Source organism: Manis pentadactyla, chromosome 7, assembly GCF_030020395.1.
Source record: "Manis pentadactyla isolate mManPen7 chromosome 7, mManPen7.hap1, whole genome shotgun sequence".
In the NCBI taxonomy this organism is placed as follows: domain Eukaryota; kingdom Metazoa; phylum Chordata; class Mammalia; order Pholidota; family Manidae; genus Manis; species Manis pentadactyla.
In genome coordinates, this window is record NC_080025.1 from 33659357 (window position 1) to 33682903 (window position 23547).

At 45.6% G+C, this 23547-nt stretch overlaps 1 protein-coding gene across 6 annotated transcripts in view; it reads left to right on the forward strand.

Annotated features, from left to right (window-relative positions):
- Positions 1 to 23547, forward strand: part of CSGALNACT1 (chondroitin sulfate N-acetylgalactosaminyltransferase 1) — a 350833-nt gene that overhangs the window by 57324 nt on the left and 269962 nt on the right. For 2 of the 6 annotated variants that reach the window (XM_057505248.1, XM_057505247.1), the window contains exon 1: positions 7511 to 7700. The exons of the other annotated variants lie outside the window; for them this stretch is intronic. The gene's annotated coding sequence lies outside the window, so the exon portion shown is untranslated. Of the gene's footprint in view, positions 1 to 7510; positions 7701 to 23547 lie in introns of those variants that run through there. 6 annotated transcript variants of the gene reach the window in all.

Consider the following 23547-nt stretch of genomic DNA (forward strand, 5'->3'; position numbering starts at 1 on the left):
TGAGGAGGGTGACTGTACCCAGTTTTCCCGGGACTGTCCCAGTGTTAGCAGACCCCCAAGGCCAGGTTCCTGACTTTCAATGTTACAGAAATGAACACTGAACTTGAAAGAAAGGAAGCAGGTGGAGTTTATTAGAGATAGCTTGTAATCTGGGGAGCCCACAGAAAGAGAAGCCAGGCCCCCTGGAAAGGGGGTGGTGTGGGGTTTACAAAGCTAGTTGGAAGGCCCCGGGGTTCGAAGGTGTGACAGTGACTGACCTTTCTTGATGTTTTCGTACTGGGATGTCTCTGGGTCAGGCAACCACTTTGACGTTTAACAGACGTCAGTTTGTAATCTCACAGTCTGTCAGTCAAAAGGTTTCTTTTGAGGCCCTAGAACAGAGGCTTTCAGAAAAAAAAAGAATGTTAATAATAAATCGTCACAGGCTAGGTGGCCCAAACCTTGTGCTTGGTCAGGTGCTCTTCTAAGAAATAAGTTTTCAAGTTAGGTGGGCGTCCCAAGCGGGGGCTCGTTCGAAGCAGAGCCCTGGCTCAGCCCCTGCTGCTTCAGCAGTAGTGGTGCTTCAGGGGAACCCGCCCGGTGCCCAGGGAGAGGGGTCTGGAGGGGAGGGTGACTTACAGGCCCTGCGAATCATCCTCCATCCTCTCTGGCGGCACAGTCACTTCTTGCCTGTTTTTCCAGGGGTGGGAGAGGTGGGGGGGAGGGGGAGGGAGGGGAGAAAGTGAGAATGTCCAACTCATTTGCCTAATTAACCATGAAATGCAGCTAATTCAGAGCATTCCCATTCATTTATTCAAAACTTAAAGGAGGGACCATCCATGTGCAGTGTAGCGTGCCGGCCATTCTGCAAGGCTGGAAGAGCAACCCAGGCCTGGTGCTGCCCCCAGGGAGCCCATAGCTCGGGGGCATGGGGCAGCCAGCCCTCTAACACTCCTCCTAGTACCCGGCCCTGGGGACTTGCTCTGGCAGCTCACTGGCCATCTTTGTTTTCAGGGCATGTTGGGAAAGGTTATTTCTCTGGCACTTTGTTCCCCTCAAAAATACAAATGTCCTGTTACTAAGAAAACAGGGAAGGCTGGGTATTGTGTGGGCAGCTAGTGGTCGGTCTCTGCCACAGAGGGACCTCACTGCAGGAAAGCTCGCCAAGAGCTTCGAAGAATTTTGTCTGTTTCAGGTTGGCAATTGATGGCCTTCTCCCAGGTAGTCTAATCATTTAACCGATCTTTCTGTTTTAGCACATGTTAAGTTTTGCCTTTAAGAAGTTTTTTCGAGAAAGAAAAGACAATTAGAGAGCAGATGGGAGCATTGGATGTTGTGAGCGCAATCACTTGTCAGTGTAGGTGTGGGGGGCATCTCAGCTATAGTCCGGGTCACATCACAGGTGCCCCCTGGTTAACGGGGAGGAAGGCTTTGTCACGTGGTCCATGCCTCGCCTGCCATATTTCTGTCTGTAGGTTGACAGTAATATAAAAACACTACAGATATCATCATGAGACGCATAGAAGGAGGGTAATTAGCCTGATTCTGCAGATAAAGGTTATCAGGCAGGGTTTGTACATGAGCGAGGCCCACGGTGGTGATAATGACTTGCTTCCCCTCGGATCAGTCAGAGCTGGAAGCGCACCCATGACCGGTCAGCTCAGGCTGCGTGCCCGGAGCAGGCGCTCTGGGGTCTGGGCCCAGTTCTGCACGGAACAGTCATGTAACTACAGACAAGGGACTTGCCCTCAGCCTGTCTCATTTCTTATTTTAAAATAAGAAATAATACCTGAGTTTTTGTTTTAATTGTGGTGAAATACACATAAAACTTCCCATCTGCACCATTGTGTGTACAGGTCAGTGGCATTGTGTGCATTCACATGGTGTGACTCTCACCATAATCCATCTCCAGGACTCTTCATTTTGCAAAACTGAAACTTTATACCAGTGAAACAACACCTCCGCATCCTGCCAGCCCTCAGCAACTGCCAGCCTACTTTGTATGAATTTGACCAATTTTTGTTCCTCATGTAAGTGGAATCACACAGTATTTGTCCATTTGTGACTGGCTTTTTTTCACTTAGCAAGGTCCATGTTGTAGCAGGTGTCTGAATTTCCTTCTTTTTGAAGGTTGAGTGATACGCCATTGTATGTATAGACCACATTTTGGTTATCTGTTCATTTGTTGATGGGCAGCTAGGTTGCCTCTGCCGTTTGGCGAGTACAAATAATGCTGTTCTGAATACGGGTGTATAAATGTTTCTGTGGGAACCTGCTTTCTGTTCTTTCTGGCACATACCCAGAAGTGACATTGCTGGATCATATGGTAAATCTATTTTTAACTTTTTGAAAAACTGCCATGCTGTTTTCCATGGCAGCTGCACCATTTTACATTCCCACCAACAGGGCACAAGTGTTCCAGTTTCTCCACATCCTCACCAACACTTGCTGTTTCCTGTTTTCTTGATAGTACCCATCCTAATAGGCGTGGCTACCTATTTAGGTACCTACCTAAATTTTAAGGCAGTATCTCCATATTAACTCCTTTCTGAATCACTGCGCTGTGCTTAATCCTTGTACTTCCTTAGCTGCAAGCCTCATTTCATTTTCTGCACAGCGTGACCATATTCCGTTGTGTATATGTACTGCTTCTTCCTTATCCATTCATCTGTTGATAGATGCTTAGGTTGTTTCAGTGGCCTTTGTGGAATAACGTCTGTTGTGAGTATTCACCTCGGTGGACAGCGGGTGGTTGTGAGTAGTGCCTGGTGAGCAGGGGCAGAGACACCCTTTTTGAGATGGTGCTTTCCTTTCCTTTGGATATGTTTCCAGAAGTGGGACTCCGGCGGCCTGTGGTTTGCTGCTGCCTTATACTTCCCATTCACTCCTCACCCCTGAAGTTCAGGCTTCCCTGGAGATGGCCCTGACCCTCTCACCATGACAGTCTGATTGGGGTGCCCCGGGCCTCCATCTCCCATGACTGCTCTGCACCATTTGACTGTCTGTGTCCATTCCTGACCTTCCTCACTGGTTCCCAGGGTGTGCTTTCTCTTTGGCATTCCCTCTCCTTTAGATAGTTCTCTGTGTCCTGTTTCTCCCCCTTGTCTGATTCTCCTTACTCTCTCCAAGGGAACATCACCCACCACAGATTTTCTGATAACCCTGAAGCTGCATTCCCAGGCCTCCTTTTCTGAGCTCCTGACATCAGCATGTCACTGCCACACGTTCTGCTGGCCCCACAGCAGGCCCGTGGCCTGGTGTGTTCAGGTGCCCCATTCCCAGGCATGCAGCGCCCCTCACTTTCTGCCATCACCCCACCCCAGTTGCACTTGGTCCGTCTCCACGTTTCCCTGACCATTGATCTCTCTCTTCCTTCTGTTCTACTGCCCTTGGATTTCGTGCTGCTTGTCTTGCAGGCATTCAGCTGGGCCTCCCCGTGCTCACTGGTCCACTGTGCTGTCTGGACCCCTACCCGTCAGTTACTCTTCATGCACTGGAATTCCCCTCATGGTGACTCCCACCATTCATATTTCACCAAGGCCAGAGATCTGGGTGTCCTTCCGATTCCTCCTGTCGTTTCCCTTGTGACCCACAGCTAGGTCACCAAGACTATGGAACTGCTTGGCATGGTCCCCGGTCCCTGACTCTGTGTCTTCACCATCATTTCTCTTTTCCAGGCCATGGTCACTGCTGCCCTAGCCCCTTCCCTTGTTGCTGTGTCTCCATCCTCGCTGTCTCCTGGCCATCCTCCATGCTGCTGCTGCTAGATCCCACCGTGCAGATGCACCATCTTCTACAGCACATGCATCCTCTTGCCTGTAGGATCAAGGACCCGTTGCTGTGAACGGTACACACAGCCTCTGCCGTGTGTTCTTGCTATGTTCCTCTCCTGCCTCTCAACCACCTCACTTTCAGGCTACACCAAATCACCAGGGCTGCTTTTCATGCATGTGTTGTCTGCACTCACTGTGTTCCTCCTGGAAGGCTTTCCACCTCGTCCTCCTGGGAAAACCCCACTCACCATGTCAGATTCAGCTCATTGCTCCCTCTCTGTGGTAAGGAGAGCAGCCAAGGCTTGCGTGGGCTCAGGCGTGCCTGTCAGTGTTCTGGATGCTCCGCATGGGTCAGTCTGCTGAGTCTCCTGTGGTACCTGGAGGGTAGGCACCATCCTTACCACTCCCACTTTACAGTTGGGAAGGGAGGTGCAGGGACATTCAGGATCTTGCTCAGAGTCACCAAGCTAGCAGCTGGCAGCTGGGATGTGAAGGCCCCAGTCTCACTCTAGACTTTGGGTTCTTAACCATGGAGCAGCCCGGCTGGGTCACAGGGCCGCTTCCTCCGTGTTGCTGCCTGCCCCACCTGACTCATCCACCCCCTCTCACGGTGTTTACGTCTTACGAGCACGTAGTGCGCCCTGTGGGCAGACCTGTCTTTAAGTCATGTGCATATACATGGGAGCCCAACTCACCCTTTCCTTATCCTCATCATCCCGGGGAGCACCTGGCTTGTGGTACATGCTGCTCAAATGTTGTTTTGAAAGACGAACTGGAGAAATGGATGAGTAGCGAAAACGTGTTGTAAGGTGTAAAGCAGGGCTCAGCCAGGTGTATGCCTGTTTTTGCACTGCCCACAAGCTAGGAATGGTGTTCGCAGGGGAATGTTTGCATCTGATATGATGACAGGGAACAGTAACTCTAAACCACAAGTAAGTGAAATGTCCCTCTCACAGGCATTCTGTCCTAAGCAGATCTGTGTTAGAGTCAGTTGTCACTGTCTGTTGAATTTTGTCAATAAAAATATGAAGACATTTGTGTGCTCTCTTGTTATATACTTACCTACATGATATCCTCAGTTTTGCCTCTCAGCCAGCAAACCCTAAATTATTTACTCTTGGGCCTTCAACTAGGAAGTTTGCTGACCCCTCCTCAAGGAGTTTAATAACAGTGTTGCAGTCATTGTTCTCAAGAATTGCATATCAAGTGTTATGAGGGGGTATTAAAAATGTAGAAAGTTTTGTCTGATTAAGTGGGGTACAGTTCTTGAAGCAGTAAGTATAAACAAATGTTCTTTTCCTCTTTCCTGTTCCTAAGCCTAATTTGGGGTAATGTGGTTAGTTGATTTGAGGCTAGGTGACTGGAAAAATACAGCCCAGAGTGTCTGGCTTTATTAGGTTATACTGGGGGGTAGTCAGCAGTGTTTAGGACAGATTGTATAAAACTTAAGTTGGAGACTGAATCTGTGTCACGTTGTGAGGCCCCCAAATTCCTGATGACAATGACCTGGACTGCAGGATATCTAATCTGTTATTCATGATGTCTTGGAGAAAGGCAAAACTCAGCAGGAGTCGTAAGCCATCCTTTCTACACATTAAAAAAAAAAGGACTATTTATAGGCTTGTGTCTATGTATATAGTTTTGCTGCTGGTCTTGGATCTTGAAGGTCTTTAAAAATTTATATTCAGAGGGTTTTCGTGTTCGTTTTTCATTTTATTAAGAAGAAACTATAAATAAAACTAAGCAGTGCCATCGTTTTTCAGTAGCTCTAATGGCTTTGTGACAGGAGGAAGGTTCCCATAGTGGGATGTTTGATTTTTCCCTTCCTCGGACGCTGTCAGACTAGATCACTTAGAAATATAAATAAAATCTGTGCTGAAAGAAAAGCTTTTGAGTCCAAGTTAAAAAGCATGTGCATGACATTATGTGAAACCTTAGTATCTTCAGGAAGCGATTCGAAATCACAGATACTCCTTTGTCTTTACATTGTTTTTCTTACATTCAGAATCTCTGCCCCAAACTCCAGTGTAGCCTCCAGAACAATTTTCGAAGTCAGAGAGCCCGTGTTTTGATTCCATCAGGCTTCAAATTTACCTGGAATTAAAACCCGCATTTCTTAGATTCTTATTAATTTAGAGCCAATTGTACAATTATGATAATTGGAATATTTTAGGCTGGGAAGGGGCCAACCACTTGCTTGTTTTTGCAGAAAGAAAGCGAGGCTAGGAGAGAGATTATGAAATACACTCATGGTCATACACCTGGGTAGCAGCAGAGCAGAGACAAGAACCAGGACAAGACCCACATATTAAAATTTCCTAGTGATTTTTTTTCCCTTTTGTAAGTTTTCAGGGATGCAATCACCCAGAAACTTGAGTGGGAAGAAATAATAAAAGTCCAAGTCTTATTTTTAAAATTAAGTCATTATGATTTAAATTGTTTCCAATCCTGTAGGAACTTAATATTAAGTCAATGGTTTTAGGATAAAATAACAATGTACTTTGAAAATGCACTGAATTTCACATTGATGTTTCTATAGACAACTTTTCTGGGGTCTTTATATCATCATTTGCAGCATTAACTGGGGTGAAAATACTAGACTCTGGCCGAGAGGGGGACCTCAGCATCTGGTCTGCTGTGCCTGTCAGATGGGAGGGAGGCACAGCACAAACTCTGAGGGATCCTGGGTGTTTGTGCTGTGGATTGTTTTAGAAAATTTGTGTCTGTTTCTCCTCTTTCTTCTTTTTCTTAATGTGTTTTTTCTTAAGACAGCCCCCTGCATTTGCTTAATGACAACCGGGGAATAGCAATAACGACAGGAGGCCTGAGAAGCACATGTTAAGGTGGTTGGACACTTGTAGCAGTTTCCCTTTCCACTTCTAGAAGGTCTCACGGGCACTAAATGTTCCCAAACCCTGTAGCACAGTAGGGAACAGTACAGATGCCCTGCCTGCCTGCCCAGGAAGGCCCTGTGCTTGCGGGTCCCAGCTGCAGCCCCAAGTCAGAAGCAGCATGTGCTTGGTGTCTGTGCGGTTGTCTCTCTTCTGCTTTTTAACATTTTTAACTTTTTGAAAAATTAATTAAGAAATTTGAGCTTTCTAAGGTTTGTCATTAAGGATAATTCAGTGATTTCAGTGGCATGTGGGACTTGAAATAGGGCAGATCTCTACAAAACAAGAAGCATCCAGCTAGCAGTCATTAATAGTGTATTTACTGCACTTATGCAGGCAGTTGCCAAAAGCATAATCCTTTTCTGGAACACTGTGTTCTGCCTCTAGTTTGCACATCTGTTGTATCTTTCTAGCCAAAAGGAAATGGAAAGTTGTGAAAATATCAGGTGAGTTTTGGGCCAGTTGGATTGTTATTTCAAGTCACAAATTCACTGATTAACCCAGTATATGGCTGCTCTTGGGAAAAATTTAAAATATAAGATATTTATCAAGAATCTCAGCTTGTGTGTTAACTTTGCTTTTGAGTTCAGGAGGGAGCTCAGTCAGGTGGGCAGGCATCAGCTAAGGCGCGGTCTGGACCAAGCTGTGAGAAGAGGCTGCCTTTGTCATGGCCCACTTGGTCGGACAGAAGCCCTTCAGGGCCGGGACTCAGTGACAAAGGTCTCTGGAAGATCTGAGGGTCAAGGGGTGGACAGTGAGGTCACTCAGAGATTAGCAATAGCAGGAAACCCCTCCCACCTTTGAGGCTGGTGGAATGAAGCAGGGCTGGTGGGTGGGGGCACTGTTACCAGAGGCCCAGAGCTGGATCTGTGTGGAGGCTCCCAGAAGCGTCTGGGACCATGGAGGGAAGGCCTCTCTGCGGGGAGCTGGAACCAACGGGGAGGAGAAAGCCACCTTGGTGATTCCAGCCACATCAGAGAGAGGAAGGGGAAGAAATACTCTGGCTTCTTCCTCCCTCCCATCCTTCTACCTAAACCCAGCCAGAGCCCTTTGGCAAGTGAGTGTGGAAAAAGGAGGGGAGGGGAGGGAATGGATCAAGTCACCAACAGGCAAATGACCAGCACACAGACCTCAGGATGGCAGAGGTTTGTGGCAAGTTTCGTGCTGATCGGAGGCCACTGTAGCTTGAGAGATTCTTCTGGAGCTGCAGAGGAAGCCTCCCTGGAAGGGCCGAGGAGCCCGAAGCGTGGGACTCACCCGGCTTTCCCCAGCTGTGCCCGGGGGCCTCTGGGTGTCAGGTCGCTGTGCTCCTCTGGCCCATGGGAAGCTCAGTGGGACCTGGGGGTGGTGGCCTTTCAGGGTGCAGGCCTCCTTGTTAGATTTCACACCGCCATGTTAAGGCCCAGCAGCTGGCCTCTGACCAGGGCCCCCAAACCTCCCTTTATGTGGCCTCTGAGGCTCTAGGATGAGTACCGAGATAGAGAAGGTCTGTATAAAAGGCTGCTTTCGTGCCGTCCCGTCCTGGATGGCCACAGAGGCAACACTTTTCAGAGTCAGTCATATAAATCCTCAGCTGGTCTCTGTCTCCCTTCCAGTCACTCTGTTTAGAAAAATTACCCTTTTATCATCCCCATCGTCCTCGTCACTGTCCCCATGCCGTCATCACAGACAACGAGCACACATGGAAGCAGAACACGGTGGTGCCTGCACGGGGAGGGGAGGGGGGAGGTAAGTAGGGTTCAGCTATTTGTAACTGTGACAATTTCCGTTTATCTGACTGTTAATGAGTACCAGGCACTGTGTGAAGTGTTTTAAGAACAGCCACACAGTGATCTTCAAACCTTAGTGTGACTCAGAATCACCAACAGGGCTTGTTAGCTTCCTCTCCTCCCACCTCCCCCTCGGTTTCTGTTTCAGCGGGTCTGGGGGGAGCCTGAGAACATGCATCTCTCACTAGCTTCCAGGTGGTGCTGGGGCTCCTCCTGGGATGCACTTTGAGAACTGCTGGATTAGTGCCTCGGCTCCTCTGGCAGGTGGTGTCATCTCCACCCTGTGGCACAGGAACGGGGCTGAAACAGGCTGTGTCACTAGCTCAAGGCCTTGAGGCCAGGGAGCCATGGCAGGAGGTCACTGCTCAGGCCAGTGTTGGTGTTGCAGCCCAGGGCCTGGCAGGGGTCAGCCTGGACTGTCGTTAAGCCTCTGGTGCTGCAGGCCCTGCTGGCTGCCGGCCTGGGCCAGGACCCCGACCACCTGTGGACTTTGTGGTTTGGTCTGACAGCCCTGGCGGGTTTCTTAAACTTCATTCTGTGGTGAAACTGGATTGGTAGGTCACAGTTTTTAGAAAATTGGGCCCTGTTTGGATTGATCAGCGGGCTTTTTACCTTTTGGTGCAGATGGCCCTGCTGGCTGAGGCCAGCCGGGTTGTCTGAGGCGGTGAGACTCGGAGGCGTTCAGGGAGGGACCCTCTGCACCCTCCTGGGCCCGCCGCCTGTGGAGTATGGTGTCCTCCTCCATGCTCAGACCTCTTCCCTTCCACCTCAGGGTATGGCCTATAGCCTGGCATTTTGTTTCACAACAGACCTGTGATATTAGTAATAAAATCAGCTCTCATGTTGCTGGATACCACAGCACCCCTGCTGACTCTCACCCCTGGTCTCAGACTCCTTACCAACAGACCACCTAATTTCCCAAGTCACCCATTGAGCGGAACAGCCCACAGGAAGACGTGGGGCTGGAAAGGGAAAAGCGGTGGGATGGTGTGCACGACACACCACCTCCTTCCCTATTGGATTTGCATCGCACATTAATTATTAACTCAGAGTATCTTTATTGTTCCATCTCCAGACTGCAAATGTGAATTTCAGCCATGTATTTTTAAACAGCTTTATTATGATTAAGCAATTTGAATATCTCATGTAGTTTATTACTAGGGGGCTTTGCTTATAAAGGAAAAGGCTGTTTTATATGTGGTATCTGTTCTTTCCTTTTGGTACACTGTAGCCAAGTTCTAAGGAGAACTGTGGGCTATTTTGCTATTTAACATTCTGTATATCAGACTTGCAGCAGCTTCCTCATGTTTCCTGTGCTGAAAGAGTGAGTTAAAACACTCCAAGTAGAGAAATCTATGTCCTGGGACATGGATTACATTAGAAAAATTGATGAATTTATAACAATACAGATAATCTGGATAATAAGGATTTAACAACAGCTTTACTTGGCTGCAAATGCAATTAATGCTGCCTTCTGGAAAGAAAAGATATAAAATTACATTTTCTGTTACTTTAGGAACTGTTTCCAGAAGTATTCATGTATCAATTGCCCAATGAATAGCAGGCAATCTATCAGAAAATAACTGCTTGTGACCTTTTCTTTGAAAGACAGTTTTATTCAGATCCTGGTAAATTTGTACCTGCAGTTTTCCAGTTGTCTCTAAAATATAGTATTGTATTTTATAGATTGGGTTTAATAATAGGAAATTCTCACCATCTTTCTTGTGGAATTTTTAAGTGGAAGCCAGGGTCCCTATAGTCCTACCTATCAGTTATTTATTGCCGCATAGCAAACCGTCCCCAAACACAGTGGCTCAAAACCAAGACCCTCCCGAGTTCACCAGTAGGCAGTTTGGACAGCGCTTCTCCCGGAAAGCTTCACTTTGTGCGCATCAGCTGCGCAGGCTCAGCGCGGGCGGGAGGGGCTCGAGAAGCCTCTTCCAGGACGGCCACTCACCCGGCTGCGAGCTGGGGGGCTCGGCAGGGCGGGGGTGGGGAGCCCGGCCCCTGTCCCCGTAGACCCCCCGCGGGGTGGCTGGCCCTTCCCGTACCGTGGTAGCCGGGCCCCCAGAGCCATCATCAAGAGAGCTAGGTGGGAAGCCGTGAGGCAGTCTTCACGGCGGCCTTGGAGGTCCGGGCATGTCTCCGCCGTCCTCCACCCATCAGACCGGGTCGAAGGGCAGGGAGCCCCAAACCACACCTGCAGGCGACAGGAGTGCCCAAGGGCTTGAGGACGCGCTTTGGTGCTGTCGCCGCGCAGGAGGAGCCTCTGATGAGCATGTGACTGGGGCTTCTGAAGGAGACTCCCCTCACTTCGGGCCCGCTGCCCGACTGGAGTCCATCTCGGCCCACTGGGTACGTGCTGACCGGGTTCATCAGGCATGTGCTGTGGGGCCAGGGGGTGGACGGGCTTTCACAAAGCTCCGCTGAGACAAGAAGACAACTGGGGCCGTAACACGGTGGTGACAGTGAGCCGAGAGAATGTTCTGTTTCTTGTCTTTCTCTCTATGTTTAATTTTTTCAAGGATGGGAGACTTGAGCCGATACAAAGAACCAGTGTAAAGGTAAGGTGGTGGTGTTCTTGATCACCTACGTGACTCAGTTTCTCTTCCAGCTTCTGAAATGCGGGGATCCTGGCAGAGCGCCATATACAGTAGATACCTGATGAGCAATTGCTGCAGAATGAAGGCGCTCTGCCTGTAGGAGATGTTCATGGGCGACCTCTTTCCTTCCCTGGCAGGGTGTGACTCTGGGTCTGCCATTCTGTTTCCCAGCAGAGCAGGGAAGTTCGAAATTAAAACCAGTCTCCCTGTTGTGCACGGCGGCTATCTCAGGGACCTCCACTGGGATCTGTGACTGTGACTTCCCCTTCCCCCGACCTCAGCGACCTCCCCAGCAAACCCTATCTCCCCAAATCACCCACTGACACAAAACAGGCCGTGGGAAGACCCAGGCCCTGGAGGGCTGCATGGAGCCCCACAGGTGGCCGCAGGGACCATCTGCTGATGTAGTCACACTCATTCTCTCTCTCCGAGCATTAACTGGTCATCTGTAAAACAGTATGACACACACTTAGGATGGATGTTATGTGATTGATCACTTCCAAAAAACACTTTCTAAACTGTAAAACCTGTTACCAGCAGAGCACTATACACATGTAAGGAACTGATGATTTGTAGTCTCAAAGGCCCGTGAGGGTGTTTACATTTTATTAGAAAACCTGTTTTTCTCTGTGGGCTATATCGTATCTGCTTCAGTCATTTTTCCATATTTTGACTTAGACACAAAATTGACCTGGACGTGTAAGCAGTTGAAAAATTACAGTGTTTTTTTTGCTTCAGGGTCTATAGTTGTAAAAGACAGTATTACGGTAATGACAGTATTCTCTGTCTGTAGTCTTTTTCTTTCTAAGGAGTAAAAACCACTGATTAAGAGTAAATAATGGGCCAGTGGCATTTCATCTGTGGAGTCACGTGTCTTGAGAAGCTACAGTTTCTGTGACACATGAGAAATGGTTGAAGACATTCTGGGAATTATTAGTGTGGTTAATGGTCTCAAGCATACAGCATGGAAAGAATAATATAATCCAAGTTATAATTCATGCTAATTGCTGAATGAAAAGAATTTCATCATTAGTTCATTTCTTTTTTAATAATTTGCACATCTGTAGAGCTCTGTATACATTTAAATTATTGTTGTGATACGTGCATCTATAACTTTTTTCAGTGAGGCATCTCTTTCAGAGCCACTCAACTTGTTTCTAAACCAAACTTCTGCAAAGGATGAGATATGAGTTATGCGTTTATCACCTAAGTTTTTCTGCCCAATAGAGGAAGCATGTGTGTTTAAGTCATCATCTATGTGGTGATTGTTTTGGAGTAGGGATCTAATTTTTTATTATTGTCTTTTCCAGATTTAACCAGTTGCTTCAATACCATTTTTTAGCTGTTTCTGGATTTTCTGTTCTTTTGCACTGACAGGCCTGTTTATTATGGGTCCGTCGCTCAGTCACCGCACTTGATCCTTGTGCTTGGTGGGATGGGGTCTTGCCCTGTCCCGCAATAGCTTTTCTTTAAAATTTTTTCTTACTTCTTCTCACATATTTATTAATCCAGATGATATTCAGAATCATTTTTGACAGCTTCCAGAAAAAACAAAACTCTGTTGGAATTTGAATGGATTGGTATTAAGCCCTAAAAGAGGTGAAATCTATATAATATTAAATTATGTTTTCCAGGAATGTGATATTTCTCTTTATTGATTCTGTTTTCCTTTATTATGATTGGTACTTTTTTTGTTTTTTGGCAAATTTTTAATATTCAGGTCTAAGTAGTTATTTTTTGCTTTTGTTGCGACAGGGATCTCCTGTCCCTCTCCTGTAGTCTTTTCTAACCGGCTGCTGTTGGTATGGAGGAGGGCTTTTTAAAAAGGGATTTGACAACTTAGGAAATTCTTAGTAATTCAAATAGTTTTCCAATTGTCAGATGTTTTTACCTTGTTCCCACTTTTTGAAGCCCATTTTTGGAGTGGTTTCTGATGAATAAAATCCTGATAAAATGCTAGAATAGCTGGCCCTTAGGATGTGGGAGGTGGCCAGGGCCTGAGGACGTGGCCATGGTGGCCTCATCAGGCAGGGTCACTGGACATAATGATTGTCATATGTTATATTCATATGTTATGCTGATCAAATGTTGTCATACCAATTATAATAAATGAGCAAAGCTGGGGCGAGGCTAGGATGCACAGAACTTGTAGAATTTGTTATGAATCATCAAAAGCCTGAGTCACGTAGCACAGATTTAGCTGTAGCGGAGATCAGATCACATGCGCTGCTCTGCCATTTACCTCGATGACAGCTCTCGGTAGTGCCCACTGCTTACCGGTCACCCTGTCTGACCCTGTGATGGTGGCGAATCGGGTGCCCAGGGACACTGTGTTCAGGGCAAACTTGTTCTGGTTGCTTTTCATTGAGTAGAGCTGCTCAGAACACTGACCTGGGCCTAGATGAACATGGGTGGCAGGGGCTTCCCAGACGCCTGCGGGTGTGCTCACGGTGGTCTGCTGCCGTGCTTGGGGACCCTGGCTGCAGTGCCCGCCTCCGTATGCTGGATGTGGCAGCCTTGCTTGGCTGTGCTGGAGGTGAGTAACCTGAGGCCAGTATCTGTGACTTACTTGTGATTTAGACCAATTTACTTGAACATTGTTTCACATTAGAGCAACTTAATTTGTGGGCTTTACACTCCAGTGTGAGCTGGTGTCAGCAGAGCGGAAAGGGGAATGCCCATAGCCCCAGGGACATGGCGATGGCAGGGGTCATCTCTCTGATCTCCTGTGTGGGTGGTGGCAGAGGGCAGTATCCCCAGTGGGAGTGGAATTGGGGTACCTTCTGTTGGGGGAGTGCTGGGAATCATTGTATTTCTAATTAAGAAGAGCCCCAAGGAAGGGAAATCAGTTAGCTTGCCGGCTCCTGAACACACGTTCTGACTGGTCCTTTGAGGCCCCCGGCCGGCAGCAGGCAGGAGAGCCAGCCCCACCCGTAGCATTTGCTATGCCTATGGCAAGAGCACAAATGGAAACTCACACACTGTGTGTCCAAATATGTGTTTCAGTAATAAGTCAGCTTATCGAATTAAGTTCTATCCTCCTTGTTTGATAAATACAACTTCGTAACAACCTGGATGGCCAGATTCAAACTTAGACGTCTTGTGCTCCTCGAGTTTCCTGTGCAGAGTCTCCCTGTGGGACGTGTAGATGCCCTGGCCACAGTCCCAGGTGTGCCTGTCCCTCCTGCACACAGCCCGCCTGTGCAGATTGGAGGAGGCGTCCACCACTGGGAGAATGGGCCCAGGCAGGGACTGGAGCAGGTCCCAGGACCTGTGCTGAGGTCCAGAGGCAGGGTGGGGGCCGGGTGGGCACATCTGGGGGCTCTGAGGACTCCTTGCCCCACAGATGCGTGTGGCTGGAGAAGGTGTGAGCAGGGTCCTCTAAGCATGATGCACAGGGCACAGCCCAGCCTGAGACGCAGGGCAGGGGATGGAGATGGGGGAGCGGACGGAGCAGGTGGGAGCCTGGGACCCCAGGGCAGGAGATTTGCTCTCAGGGGTGAGATCCAAGGCTGGGATGTGCCAACTTGTCATCTTAAAAGATGCTCTTTTGTTACTTGTGGATCGTAGGCAGCATGTGTACAGATTGACCACCCGTCTGATTAGACCCAGCAGACGTGTCCTGCCCGTCTCAGACCCCTCTCCGCCCCAGCCCTTCCCAGTCCCCAGGGCTTCCTTATCTGGCTTCGGTGTTAGCTCGCGACGGAAGGAACCAGTGGCAGGGCTGAAGAGGAAAGGAGAGCAGATGGCCTTTGTCTGGCTGCCGCGCTCTCTGCTCTTACACACCTGTTTGGCCTGCTCCTCATTTTTGGCCTCAGCCTCCCTCATCCTCCCAGGACCTGTCACTTTGTTCCCATTCCCATTTTCCGTTCTTTTTTTGCCGGAGGATTTCCTTCTTCCTGATTCTTGGTGATGGCTTTACCGGGAGCTGGAGATACTTCCTTTGCGCGCCAGGGAGCTGTGATATTATTAGAGGAGGACTACATTCAGGTATTTTACAAATGAATAGGCTTTTGCGGGTTGACAAAGAAGCTTGTCTCTCATCACATTATTTCTATGGAGAAGTACATTTCCAGTTTTCAAAACTGATTTACAAATGAGCTTTCAGAACAAAATGTGTTTGTCACTGTGGCTGTTATTTTTAAAATTTAGGATCTGAAGGTGCTCTGTGTACCTCACTAAATGGATTGAATCAAATCTAACCTGATGGGGGTGGCCCTTGCAGCTCTGAAGGTCTGGATTTTAGTCTAGTTCCATCTGTTTTTATAGGTGAGGAAACTGTCATCAGTGAATGTGAAGTGGTTTCTGTAAAGCCAAACACAAAGCCTCATCTGGGCCCAGGCCTCCGCTCCTGTCTCGTGGACTTCTTGTACCATCAGGAGGAAGGGCTGGTGTTTTGATCACCAGAGGATCTGAGTGCCTGCATCTACCTGGGGGCAAAGGGCCCGTGGAGGTGAGCAGGGCCACCTGGAGCCATGGCACACCCTGCTGGGCCCACCTGTGTGCACAGGAGCCTTAGAAAAAGATGGCGGGGTGGGTGGTGGGGGTCCCAGCACCATGAGTGCTCAGTAGATTTCATCCATGTGACCGCATTAAGATGAGGAGATATTTGAAGAGAGGCAGCAATAATTGTAGCTTTTTAGAATTTAAAGGCAGCTGGAGGGGTCATTTGCTCATTGTTTTCAGTGTCTCTGTCCAAACTTTAAAACGAGATTGATTTGCATGCTGAGTTAATTGTTGGAATTCTTTATGAGTTCCAGTACACAGAATAATATCTACTGTTTTTTGTCACTATGAAATTTGTTTTCTATAGGTGTGATTGCGTAATATCTGTGAGACTGTTTCCTCATCTGTAAAATGAAGGAAGGGATAACGTCAGCAGGACACGGAATTCCTGCGAAGCCCCGAGCGCTGTGCCGGCCCGCAGGTGTCTACCACTGTGTGGTTTGTTTTGCTGTCGCTGTCACTGCCAGGAGTCTGTCCCTGTCTGCTCCTTACCGGGTTTCTTTGTGCGTTTTGGTACCTCCTGAATTTGGGACTATTTTCTATCACTCCAGAGCAATCTGCCTCATGGGTCAGGAGGTATAAAATTTCTTCCTTCTTTATGGTTATTTTGTTGTCCATACTTGAGCTTCCTCTCTGCTGCCTCTGCATCCTTCCAGCTCTGGCATTTCTCTCAACTGCTCCCTGCACCATCAGTCCCAGACCTTCTTTCCCTAATGGGCTGGGGGTACAGGGGTATCCCTTAAGCCTGCCTGCTTTCTTTTTCAGGTTCCTGATTTTGTATTTACGTCAGATGTCATCAGTAACTACTTAGCCTTGAGGACTAAATGAGATGAAACTCTTAAGACTGAGCTACCCTTTCTGCTGCTTCTCTGGGAATGGTTTTTGTGTTCTGTGACTGATCATTAGCAGAATTCTTGACCTGGAGTTTCCCGTCTCCTGACCTGTGTCTATTTGCTGAGTGTCAGCATTTTACATTAATTTGCACCATCTGATCACCTTTAGGCCAGAAAGCAAATAGAGACCTCTTTATACCTCCTGTCAGTGCCTCTGCCCCAGTGCTGGGTGTTAAGGTTAAGGTGATTGTCTACCGTTTGGGATTAGACCTGAGGCAGTGACTTTGGAAATGTGTTGATAATGTGGCTGAGTAGCTCTTAGTAGGGTATGTTTGTCGGCCAGTTTGGGAGCCCCATCACCTGTGACTTGCAGTGCTCCTTAGAGAGGAAGCCACCACCGTCCCTGCTGAGAAGGTTAGTTGTTTTAACAGGCAGTCAGTATGATTACGTTCAGGCCACGGGTTCCTGCTCACCCTCTCTGAGTGAACGGCAGTTCTAACATAGCTGAGTTTCTGAAGCTTTGCTGTCTGTTTTGGGTCTGTCCGGCCCATGTGCCACTCAGGGGTGCACCTGAGACTCAGGAAGGCAGCACAGAATTAGGGAGTTCCCTTCTTTAGTTCCACTCACACTCGTTGGCTCACAGGAGCCAGGCGCCTGGTGTTTCTGAGATTTATCTGACTGTGACCCTCTGTGACTGGGGCCCATCCTTGGGGCACAGCCTCAAGAGGAAAGAGGGAGAGACAGATGGGGGCGTGGAAGTGGGGAGTGGGGAATAAGCCTTTACAGGTCACTTGTCCAATTTTTGACTCATCTCCACAATCTTCCTGCCTTTTTTCCAAAATTTTTAATATTGTGGTCAAATATACATAACATAAAATTTACTATCTTAACCATTTTAAGTGTACAGTTCAGTAGTATGACATACATTTGTAATGTTGTATAACCACCACCACCACCATCCCCACAGCTCTTTTCATCTTGTAAAACTGGAGCCCTGTACTCGTTAGACACCGACTCCTGTCTCCTGCCTCCCTCCAGCCCCTGGAAACCACCATTCTCCTTTCCGTCCCTGTGAATTTGACTGCTCTAAGTATCTTAGGAATGTAGAACCGTACAATATTTGTCTTTTTTTTGACTGGCTTATTTCACTTAGCACAGAGTCCTAAGGGTTCATCCCTATTGTAGCATATGTCAGAATGCCTTCCTTTTCAAAGGCTGACTAATACTCCGTTTTGTGGATATACCACTTTTGCTTATCTGTTCGCCTATTGATGGACACTTCTGTTGCTCCTACATTTTAGCTATTGTGAATAATGCTGCTAAACATGGGAGTGCAAATGCCTCTTTGTGATGCTGCTTTCAATTATTTTGGGTATATATGCAAGTGGAATTGCTGAAGCATATGGTAATTCCATTTTTCATTTTTTTTGAGGAGCTGACATATTGTTTTCCAGAATGGCTGCACCATTTCACATTCTACCCACAGTGAATAAGGGTTTCATTCTGGAAAACAGTTTCTCCACATCCTCATCAAACACTTGTCATTTTCTGTTTTTTTCAACTTTATTTTATAATAGCCATCCTAATGGGTGTGAGGTGGTATCTCGTAGTAATTTTGATGTACATACTTCTAATGATCAGTGATGTTGAACATCTCTTTGTGAGATTATTGGCCATTTGTACATCTTTGGAGAAATATCTATTCAAATCCTTTACCCATTTTTGAGTTACTTTGTTCTTTTGTTGTTGAGTTTTCTATACGTTCTGGATATAAATTCCTTATATTTCATGATTTGAAAATATTTTCTCCCATTCTGTTAAAAGTATTGCCTTTTAACTCTGTTGATACTGTCCTTGGTTCAGAAAAGTTTTAAATTTTCATGAACTCTAATTTGATTCTTTTTTCTTTTGTTGGCTCTGCCTTTGGTATCCAAGAAATCCTTGCCAATCCAATGTCATGAAGTTTTTGCCCTATGTTTTCTTCTAAAAGTTTATAGTTCTTGGTCTTTGATCCAGTTTTGAGTTAATTTTTGATTGTGGAGTTAGGTGAGGGTCCAGCTTCTTCTTCTGCATCCAGTCTCCCTGCACCTTTACTTGAAAAGACCATCCCTTCCCCCACTGGATGGTCTCGGCATCCTTGTCAAAAAGCAGCTGACTGAATGCCTGAGGGCCCAGGGCTCTCTAGTCTATCCTGTTGGTCTCTATCTGTCTGTGTGCCAGTGCCTCACCGTTTTATTTGCTGTAGCCATAGTCTGCCTGCTTTTGTTTCCTCTTCATAGTCCTCAGGCAGTCACTTTTTTATTTTTTTATTTTTTTATTTTTATTTTTTTGAAGAACATTATGTTTACTAGGCTCTCCCCTACCCCAAGTCCCCATTACAAACCCCATTACAGTCACTATCCATCAGCATAGTAAGATGTTGTAGAATCACTACTTGTCTTCTCTGTGTTGCAAAGCCCTCCCCTTTCTTCCACCCCCTACATTATACATGCTAATCATAATACCCCCTTTCTTCTTCCCCACCCTTATCCCTCCCTACCCTTCCATTCTCCCCAGTCTCTTCCCCTTTGGTAACTGTTAGTCCATTCTTGGGTTCTGTGATTCTGCTGCTGTTTTGCTCCTTCAGTTTTTCTTTTGTTCTTATACTCCACAGATGAGTGAAATCATTTGGTACTTGTCTTTCTCAGCCTGGCTTATTTCACTGAGCATAATACCCTCTAGCTCCATCCATGTTGTTGCAAATGGTAGGATTTGTTTTCTTCTTATGGCTGAATAATATTCCATTGTGTATATGTACCACATCTTCTTTATCCATTCATCTACTGGTGGACACTTAGGTTGCTTCCATTTCTTGGCTATTGTAAATAGTGCTGCAATAAACATAGGGGTGCATCTGTCTTTTTCAAACTGGAGCGCTGCATCCTTAGGGTAAATTCCTAGAAGTGGAATTCCTGGGTCAAATAGTAAGTCTATTTTGAGCATTTTGAGGAACCTCCATATTGCTTCCACAATGGTTGAACTAATTTACATTCCCACCAGCAGCGTAGGAGGGTTCCCCTTTCTCCATAACCTTGCCAACATTTGTTGTTGTTTGTCTTTTGGATGGTGGCCATCCTTACTGGTGTGAGGTGATATCTCATTGTGGTTTTAATTTGCATTTCTCTGATAACTAGCGATGTGGAGCATCTTTTCATGTGTCTGTTGGCCATCTGAATTTCTTCTTTGGAGAAGTGTACAGCTCCTCTGCCCATTTTTTAATTGGATTATTTGCTTTTTGTTTGTTGAGGAGCGTGAGCTCTTTATATATTTTGGATGTCAAGCCTTTATCGATCTGTCATTTATGAAAATATTCTCCCATACTGTAGGGTACCTTTTTGTTCTATTGATGGTGTCCTTTGCTTTACAGAAGCTTTTCAGCTTGGTATAGTCCCACTTGTTCATTTTTGCTTTTGTTTTCCTTGCCTGGGGAGATATGTTCATGAAGAAGTCACTAATGTTCACATCCAAGAGATTTTTGCCTATGTTTTTTTCTAAGAGTTTTATGGTTTCATGACTTACATTCAGGTCTTTGATCCATTTTGAATTTACTTTTGTGTATGGGGTTAGACAGTGATCCAGTATCATTCTCACATGTAGCTGTCCAGTTTTGCCAGCACCATCTGTTGAAGAGACTGTCATTTCCCCATTGTATGTCCATGGCTCCTTTATCGAATATTAATTGACCATATATGTTTGGGTTAATGTCTGGAGTCTCTAATCTGTTCCACTGGTCTGTGGCTCTGTTCTTGTGCCAGTACCAAATTATCTTGATTACTATGGCTTTGTAGTAGAGCTTGAAGTTGGGGAGTGAGATCCCTGCCACTTTATTCTTCTTTCTCAGGATTGCTTTGGCTATTCGGGGTCTTTGGTGTTTCCATATGAATTTTTGAACTATTTGTTCCAGTTCGTTGAAGAATGTTGTCGGTAATTTGATAGGGATTGCATCAAATCTGTATATTGCTTTGGGCAGGATGGCCATTTTGATGATATTAATTCTTCCTAGCCAAGAACATGGGATGAGTTTCCATTTGTTAGTGTCCTCTTTAATTTCTCTTAAGAGTGTCTTATAGTTTTCAGGGTATAGGTCTTTCACTTCCTTGGTAGGGTTTATTCCTAGGTATTTTATTCTTTTTGATGCAATTGTGAATGGAATTGTTTTCCTGATTTCTCTTTCTATTGGCTCGTTGTTATTGTATAGGAAAGCCACAGATTTCTGTGTGTTAATTTTGTATCCTGCAACTTTGCTGTATTCTGATATCAGTTCTAGTAGTTTTGGAGTGGAGTCTTTAGGGTTTTTAATGTACAATATCATGTCATCTGCAGATAGTGACAGTTTAACTTCTTCTTTGCCAATCTGGATTCCTTGTATTTCTTTGTTTTCTCTGATTGCCGTGGCTAGGACCTCCAGTACTACGTTGAATAACAGTGGGGAGTGTGGGCACCCCTGTCTTGTTCCTGATCTCAGAGGAAAAGCTTTCAGCCTCTTGCTGTTCAGTATGATGTTGGCTGTGGGTTTATCGTATATGGCCTTTATTATGTTGAGGTACTTGTCCTGTATACTGATTTTGCTGAGAGTTTTTATCATGAATGAATGTTGAATTTTGTCGAATGCTTTTTCAGCATCTATGGAGATGATCATGTGGTTTTTGTCTTTCTTTTTGTTGATGTGGTGGATGATGTTGATGGATTTTTGAATGTTGTACCATCCTTGCATCCCTGGGATGAATCCCACTTGGTCATGGTGTATGATCCTTTTGATATATTTTTGAATTCATTTTGATAACACTTTATTGAGTATTTTTGCATATACGTTCATCAGGTATATTGGTCTGTAATTTTCTTTTTTGGTGGGGTCTTTGCCTGGTTTTGGTATTAGGGTGATGTTGGCTTCATAGAATGAGTTTGGGAGTATTCCCTCCTCTTCTATTTTTTGGAAAACTTTATGGAGAATGGGTATTATATCTTCTCTGTATGTCTGATAAAATTCCGAGGTAAATTCATCTGGCCCAGGGGTTTTGTTCTTGGGTAGTTTTTTGATTACCGCTTCAATTTCTTTGCTGGTAATTGGTTTGTTTAGATTTTGTGTTTCTTCCTTGGGCAGTCTTGGAAGGTTGTATTTTTCTAAGAAGTTGTCCATTTCTTCTAGGTTTTCCAGCTTGTTAGCATATAGGTTTTCATAGTAGTCTCTAATAATTCTTTGTATTTCTGTTGGGTCCATCGTGATGTTTCCTTTCTTGTTCCTGATTCTGTTGATGTGTGTTGATTCTCTTTTTCTCTTAATAAGTCTGGCTAGAGGCTTATCTATTTTGTTTATTTTCTCAAAGAACCAGCTCTTGGTTTCACTGATTTTTTTCTATTGTTTTATTCTTCTCAATTTTGTTTATTTCTTCTCTGATCTTTATTATGTCCCTCCTTCTGCTGACGTTAGGCCTCATTTGTTCTTTTTCCAATTTTGATAACTGTGATGTTAGACTATTCGTTTGGGTTTGTTCTTCCTTCTTTAAATATGCCTGGATTGCTATATACTTTCCTCTTAACACTGCTTTTGCTGCGTCCCACAGAAGTTGGGGCTTTGTGTTGTTGTCATTTATTTCCATATATTGCTGGATCTCCATTTTAATTTGGTCATTGATTCATTGACTATTTAGAAGCGTGTTGTTAAGCCTCCATGTGTTTGTGAGCCTCTTTGCTTTCTTTGTACAATTTATTTCTAGTTTTATGCCTTTGTGGTCTGAAAAGTTGGTTGGTAGGATTTCAATCTTTTGGAATTTACTGAGGCTCTTTTTGTGGCCTAGTATGTGGTCTATTCTGGAGAATGTTCCATGTGCACTTGAGAAGAATGTGTATCCTGTTGCTTTTGGATGTAGAGTTCTCTAGATGTCTATTAGGTCCATCTGTTCTAGTGTGTTGTTCAGTGCCTCTGTGTCCTTAATTATTTTCTGTCTGGTGAATCTGTCCTTTGGAGTGAATGGTGTGTTGAAGTCTCCTAAAATGAATGCATTGCAGTCTATTTCCTCCTTTAATTCTGTTAGTATTTGTTTCACATATGCTGGTGCTCCTGTGTTGGATGCATATATATTTATTATAGTTATATCCTCTTGTCGGACTGAGCCCTTTATCATTATGTAATGTCCTTCTTTATCTCTTGTTACTTTCTTTATTTTGAAGTCTATTTTGTCTGATACTAGTACTGCAACTCCTGCTTTTTTCTCCCTATTGTTTGCATGAAATATCTTTTTCCATTCCTTGACTTTTAGTCTGTGCATGTCTTTGGGTTTGAGGTGAGTCTCTTGGAAGCAGCATATAGATGGGTCTTGTTTTTTTATCCATTCAGTGACTCTATGTCTTTTGATTGGTGCATTCAGTCCATTTACATTTAGGGTGATTATCGATAGGTATGTACTTATTGCCATTTCAGGCTTTAGATTCGTGGTTACCAAAGGTTCCAGGTTACTTTCCTTACTATCTAAGAGTCTAACTTAACTCAGTTAGTATGCTGTTACAAACACAATCTAAAGGTTATTTTCTATTTCTCCTTTTTCTTCCTCCTTCATTCTTTATATATGAGGTATCAGATCCTATACTTTTTCTCTATCCCTTGATTGGCTTTGGGGACAGTCAATTTAATTCTGCATTTGCCTTGCAATCAGCTGATCCACCCTCCCTACCATGATTTTATTACCTCTGGTGACAGCTATCCAACCCTAGGAACACTTCCATCTGTAGCAGTCCCTCCAAAACAGACTGCAGAGATGATTTGTGGGAGGTAAACTCTCTCAGCTTTTGCTTATCTGGAAATCGTTTATTCCCTCCTTCAAATTTAAATGATAATCTCGCTGGATAAAGTAATCTTGGTTCCAGGCCCTTCTGCTTCATGGCGTTAAGTACGTCATGCCACTCCCTTCTGTCCTGTAAGGTTTCTGCTGAGAAGTCTGATGTTAGTCTGATGGGCTTTCCTTTTTATGTGATCTTATTTCTGCCTCTGGCTGCTTTTAACAGTCTGTCCTTATCCTTGATCTTTCCCATTTTAATTACTATGTGTCTTGGTGTTGTCTTCCTTGGGTCCCTTGTGTTGGGGGATCTGTGGATCTCCATGGCCTGAGAGACCATCTCCTTCCCCAGATTGGGGAAGTTTTCAGCAACTACCTCCTCAA